The sequence below is a fragment of the Lepisma saccharinum genome, unplaced genomic scaffold (assembly GCF_977018435.1).
Source record: "Lepisma saccharinum unplaced genomic scaffold, izLepSacc3.1 HAP1_SCAFFOLD_1008, whole genome shotgun sequence".
Taxonomy (NCBI): Eukaryota; Metazoa; Arthropoda; class Insecta; order Zygentoma; family Lepismatidae; genus Lepisma; species Lepisma saccharinum.
The window spans coordinates 26,413-33,458 of NW_028143658.1; positions in this window are offsets into that span (position 1 = coordinate 26,413).

Genomic DNA, 7,046 nt, shown 5'->3' on the forward strand with positions numbered 1-7,046 from the left:
ATCTTGGAAACGGTAAGACTTAGGAAAAATCTGTTTGGTGATTCATCAGGTACACCTATACGTGAGAAAAAATATGAATAAAAGCTATGATCGGAAATCCAAAATGGCGACCGGAAGTGGGGTTATCTTGGAAACGGTAAGACTTAGGAAAAATCTGTTTGCTGATTCATCACGTACGCCTATATGTAAGTAAAATATGAATAGAACCTATGTTCGGAAATCCAAAATGGCAACTGGAAATGGGATTATTTTGGAAACAGTAAAACTTAGAAAAAATCTGTTTGGGGATTCATCATGTACATCTATACGTAAAAAAAATATAAATAGGTTAAGTTATATCACATAAGATCGTGGCGTTCGTACCAAGTATGAGTACAAAAAAAAAAAAAATAGGAAATTTTGCTAAAACATCGCTAAGCGCTAAAACGTCGACAAAAAATTGTCAATATATGTCAAAAACTGATTTTCAATTGATAAAAAAAAGGCTACAAAAACACTCGTACCAAGTATGACTTTGAAACAATCAATATACACTACTTCCGTCCTCAATTCAGTAAGGAATTTTATGTGTCTGGATCGAAAGGAGACCGACACTTGACTAAAAATCCTTACCTTCACGACTTGCTTCAGAGATAAGTATATAATCTCTCTCGTAAAGCCAGTGTTGACTTGTTTATTGCCAACAATCCAATTCTCGAGGCCCTCTCGTGACGTAGTTGATAAGCCTGCGCCAAAGCCAACCTCCTTTTTTACTCTGTCCATGATCTGCGTGAGTTCTCATTGAATAGTGGATATTTACGGTGCCGAATGTCTGAGTGGATGTGGTTTACTTCCGTTGAGCCTTGCGGATTGGCCATTTTCGTTGCTTCTCTTTCGCTGAGTGAATGGGATCATTAGCGTGTGGTTCAATGGTTTTGGTGTGGTTCCCAAGGTCAACCATCCAATGTTTATAACGTGGCTGCAGCGGAGAATGTACAACACAGGGGTGGAGGGGAGGACCAAATGAGCAGAGCGTACAAGAACTGAAACTCGGTCGAGCCAAGCTAAAATGGATGTCAACGTAGGAACCAAGCTCTTCGGTGTTTCTCGGAATTTTCAGGGAGTGGCCTTTTTCCACCCCTCGCAGGTCAGGGCTGGGTGTCTCAATTGCGAACAATGTGTCCAGCTCGAGTAGTTTGTGACCAGATTAACTCCCGGCGCCTTCATGGTAGTGACGCACTGTTGGCGCGTTTACCTGCGAAGAGGCTTGCATCAAAGAGCTGTTTAGGCGTACCGCTGCCCCTTTGTTTGGACAACAATCGGCAATGAAATAGTTACTTAATCGATTAGGCACCTGCATCTGTAGAATTGTACTTAGAGCGTGTAGGATACATGGACTGAAGATATACGCACTGTAAAACTTAGTGCTTAGTGGATACTAGAAATAGTGGTTAGTAGTGTAATTGGATTCCTTCAAAGTAGTACTTGGTACGAGGCCCATTATTTTTACTAATTTAAGCACAGTGGTAAACCTATTTTGACGATGTTTTTGTCGATTTTATACTATTGCAACTCTGTGATTTTTCATCTCGTACTTGGTACGAGTGTCATAATTTCTTTGGAGTTAAATTACATAACATTACGCAACATTGCGATGGCTCGTAAGGGAAAATTATTGCATCATGTTATGCAACAAGTTATTACGCAACATTGCGATGGCTCGTAAGGTAAACTATTGTGCAATGTTTACGCAACAAGTTATTACGCAGACCCGTATCTAGCGTGTTGTTGGTTATGACGTAATGGGTGTCTTCTGATTGACTTACTGTTTCAGATGTTTTCATTCGCGCTTAGGTTACTTAAAGGGTTTTCGCATTACAGATTAGTTAGTGGTCCCGGGTTCGAATCCCGGTCGGGCTTGGTTGTTTGTGAATGTCCATTCATCAATTTCATCATTTCATCACTCATCCCATCTTCGCAAATTAGCCAAGAGGCACAAAACGCGAAGTAAAATAAACTAAATCAAATCAAATCAAAATCTAAAGATTAGTTAGTATCGTGAGAGTGTTTGAAGAGTACGGATGTGTTGTTGCAGTGTTAAAAGTTAAGTATTTTATTTATTTTAAAGCTACATACTATTTATTATTTTAAGTTTAAAAGGGAATCAAGTGATTTTTTTTCATAGTAATTTCGATCAGCTTGAGTTTTAATGTGATCAGATGTTACTTGTTGTCTCCGGAAATTCTGTATAAATAACATAGCTGAAAATTTTATCGTAATAGCTACAATTATTTTATTTTGAAGGTGGTTCAAGTCGTTTTTCACACAGATTGAATTTTGACTTGATTGTGAGTTTTGTATTTTTCTCCGAGAAAATTTATATATAAATACCGAGAAACTTCTATTTAAATAACACCTCGTGAAAATGACAACTTGTATAACCGACGTACCACTCGAACTGCTGCACGAGATTCTTGCGTACACATTCGACGGAGGTGAGGATGTAGCGAGGCTCGTCGACTTAAGCAAAATAGCGCCTGAATTTCGTCCACCGTCGAGATGATTCTTATGGACAATCTTCGCAAAATAAGCGGTATGAAAAACTTGCAGAATCCCGATTCTCTTTTTCGGGCTGCAGGCATAAAGTTGGCCGATAGGATGGACGAGCTTCATGAGGCGAGGGAAGGAAGGAGACGATATACGGACGATTGGTATGCGTCAAACGCGGAAACAGACAGCATCATCACACAACTCATCGCATTATCTGAGGCGCGAACTTTCTTCCTAACCTCGCATGATATATAAATAAAATACCATCACCATGAAACCCAAAGGTGTCGTCTATCCGGTACCATAGGCGGACCTCAAATCTCTTGGAGCTCTTGATGGATTGCTCACAACTAAATTTTCACACCTAGTCAGAAAAAGGATGAGGGTTTTTTTTTGTTTTTTTTACGATTTAACCTCAGTGATAGCTTTTCATGACGATTTTTTGTGCGTTCAACGGTGCAACTAAATTTTCTTTCGCACCTTATGCCACGATCATTCCAAACATTCCCCGAGTGTGTGTGTAGAGATTGACGTGACGTTGACCTGTTAAGAATGTCACATCAATAATACTAGCTTGGGAATGTCATGGCCTTCTTTTTTCTCTATAAAAAAAGAGAGAGAGGGTCATGTAACTTGTGGTTTGCTTGGCTGAGGGGAATTTCCTGAGAATTTTTTCCATTCTAAATATTCCTGTGTGAGTGTGTGTGTGTGTAGAGATTGATGCGCTTATGTATGTGTGTAAACATTAAGGCATTGTCCTGTTAAGAATGTTACATCAATAATACTGTCTGGGGAATGTTATGCCCGTCTTCTTTCTCTATAAAAAAAGAGGGTCATGTGATTTGTACAGATTGGTTGGCTCAAGGGAATTTCCCGAATACTTGTTTTGTCACGATAATTCTTTGCATTCCAAACATTCCGAAGTGTAGAGATTGATGTACTTACAGCTATGTGTGGGCATTAACCTGTTAAGAATGTCACATCAATAATACTGGCTCGGGAATGTCATGACCCCTCCCCCTGTGACGAAGTTACGTGAATTGGTGTCTGCCTGTGTAGTACTACGTTCTGGAGCGGTGTAGTGTGTAGTGTATTGTTACATGGTACGTGCTAACTAATCAAATAGGAAAATAGTTCGACCTAAAAGATATGAGTGGAGAAGGTTACATAATTTAGAACTACATAATTACATCAAGAAGACTTAGGTGGACAGGCCATGTGGCACGAATGGGAGAGGAAAGAGGAGTTTACAGGATTCTTGTTGGTAGACCTGATGGTAAGAGACCTGTAGGATGGCCAAGACGAAGATGGAAGGACAATATTGAGATGAACCTAAAGGAAATTGCTAGGGATGGTTAAGAATATATAGATTTTTCTCAAGATAGGGATAGATGGAAGTCCTGTGTTGCTGCAGCCATGAACCTTCGGGTTTAAGAAAGCTAGAGAGTTAGTTAGTTAGTTATGAAAGCACATGTTACTCTAAAAACTATAAAAAATTACAATCACTGGCATAAAATGATTTTTTAAAACATGAAACATATTTCCATATAATGAATTTCAACCTATACAATTGTACATTTTTTTTTCATTCTGCAGTATTTAAATGAAACAGACTTACATAAGAATTGGGAAGCACGTACATAATAGAATAGAATCAACAGTTAAATAATGTATAAACCAAGAAAAAAGTAAGCAATGGTTTGCATAACCTAATAGAAATAGACTTAGGTGGTTAAAGAACAGCATGTTTAGAAGTAACAAAAAAATATTACTTGAAAAGTAAAATTGATGCAATTGAAATAAAAGTATCAGAGGAGCAAATAAATTTAGAAAGGGGTGGCAACCTAAAGTAAACTTGATGAAAAATGGCTGACTATTTTAAATAGATGGAAGAATTGCTTTAATGACTTTTCAAATGTTCATGTAGGAGATAAATCAGAAATAAATGAAGCAGAACCTATAGTTCCAGAAACTAACTTCATTGAAGTTAAAGATGCTAAAAAGATAAATTATTCGAAATTGGAATACCTAAGAATCTTGTTAATATGTCTGACAAATGTACAATTCATGATGGATTAATAAAAGAAGATGCATTATCTCCATTGGTTTTTTTAATTGTGCCTTAGAAATATGCTATTAGGAAGGAAAAAAACTAACGAAGAACTGTGACTCAACTGTTAGCATATGCAGATGATGTAAATACAATTAAGAATAATGCTAAAATATTTTTTTAAAGCAAGTAAGAAAGTTAGTAAAGAGAAAAGTTCAGTCCGAAACTAACTTGTTTGATCCAGTTTCCAAATTTAAGTAATACTTACAAAATGAAAATGATATTAAAGAGGAAATGGAAAAAGAGGGCTTAATGCATGTTATTTTTCTCTGTCTTCTCGTTTAATATCTAAGAAACTAAAAGTTAAAATATACAATAATAGTAATTTTGCCTGTGGATGCGAAAACTTGATCCCTTCCATTGTTATTGAGAGTATTTGAAAATAAGATCCTTAGGAAAATATTTTAGCCTTAAAGGGATGAAGAAACAAGTGAATGGAGAAGGTTACATAATTTAGAAGTACATAATTTATGTTAATTTCCAAGTATTATTAGATTGATGATTAAATCACCACTACTTAGGTGGGCACGAATGAGAAAGGAATAAAGGAGATTTTACAGGAATCTTGTTGGGAGACCTGATGGTAAAGGACCAAAAACGAAGATGGAGATGGACATAAAAGAAATCTGTAAAGATATATAGAATATATATATATAATTTTTTTTCTCCCATTCGTGCCACATGGCCTGTCCACCTAAGTCTTCTTGATGTAATTATGTAGTTCTAAATTATGTAACCTTCTCCACTCATATCTTTTAGGTCGAACTATTTTCCTATTTGATTAGTTAGCACGTACCATGTAACCATACACCACACACTACACCGCTCCAGAACTTAGGACTACACATGCAGACACCAATTCACGTAACTTCGTCACAGGGGGGAGGGGTCATGACATTCCCGAGTCAGTATTATTGATGTGACATTCTTAACAGGTTAATGCCCACACATAGCTGTACGTACATCAATCTCTACACTTCGGAATGTTTGGAATGCAAAGAATTATCGTGACAAAACAAGTATTCGGGAAATTCCCTTGAGCCAACCAATCTGTACAAATCACATGACCCTCTTTTTTTATAGAGAAAGAAGACGGGCATAACATTCCCCAGACAGTATTATTGATGTAACATTCTTAACAGGACAATGCCTTAATGTTTACACACATACATAAGCGCATCAATCTCTACACACACACACACTCACACAGGAATATTTAGAATGGAAAAAATTCTCAGGAAATTCCCCTCAGCCAAGCAAACCGCAAGTTACATGACCCTCTCTCTCTTTTTTTATAGAGAAAAAAGAAGGCCATGACATTCCCAAGCTAGTATTATTGATGTGACATTCTTAACAGGTCAACGTCACGTCAATCTCTACACACACACTCGGGGAATGTTTGCAATGATCGTGGCATAAGGTGCAAAAATTTAGTTGCACCGTTGAACGCACAAAAAATCGTCATGAAAAGCTATCACTGAGGTTAAATCGTAAAAAATAAAAATAAAAAAAAAACACTCATCCTTTTTCTGACTAGGTGTGAAAATTTAGTTGTGAGCAATCCATCAAGAGCTCCAAGAGATTTGAGGTCCGCCTATGGTACCGGATAGACGACACCTTTGGGTTTCATGGTGATGGTATTTTATTTATATATCATGCGAGGTTAGGAAGAAAGTTCGCGCCTCAGATAATGCGATGAGTTGTGTGATGATGCTGTCTGTTTCCGCGTTTGACTCATACCAATCGTCCGTATATCGTCTCCTTCCTTCCCTCGCCTCACGAAGCTCGTCCATCCTATCGGCCAACTTTTTGCCTGCAGCCCGAAAAAGAGAATCGGGATTCTGCAAGTTTTTCATACCGCTTATTTTGCGAAGATTGTCCATAAGAATCATCTCGACGGTGGACGAAATTCAGGCGCTATTTTGCTTAAGTCGACGAGCCTCGCTACATCCTCACCTCCGTCGAATGTGTACGCAAGAATCTCGTGCAGCAGTTCGAGTGGTACGTCGGTTATACAAGTTGTCATTTTCACGAGGTGTTATTTAAATAGAAGTTTCTCGGTATTTATATATAAATTTTCTCGGAGAAATGTACAAAACTCACAATCAAGTCAAAATTCAATCTGTGTGAAAAACGACTTGAACCACCTTCAAAATAAAATAATTGTAGCTATTACGATAAAATTTTCAGCTATGTTATTTATACAGAATTTCCGGAGACAACAAGTAACATCCGATCACATCAAAACTCACGCTGATCGAAATTGCTTTGAAGAAAAAATCACTTGATACCCTTTTAAACTTAAAATAATAAATAGTATGTGGCTTTAAAATAAATAAAATACTTAACTTTTAACACTGCAACAACACATCCGTACTCTTCAAACACTCTCACGATACTAACTAAT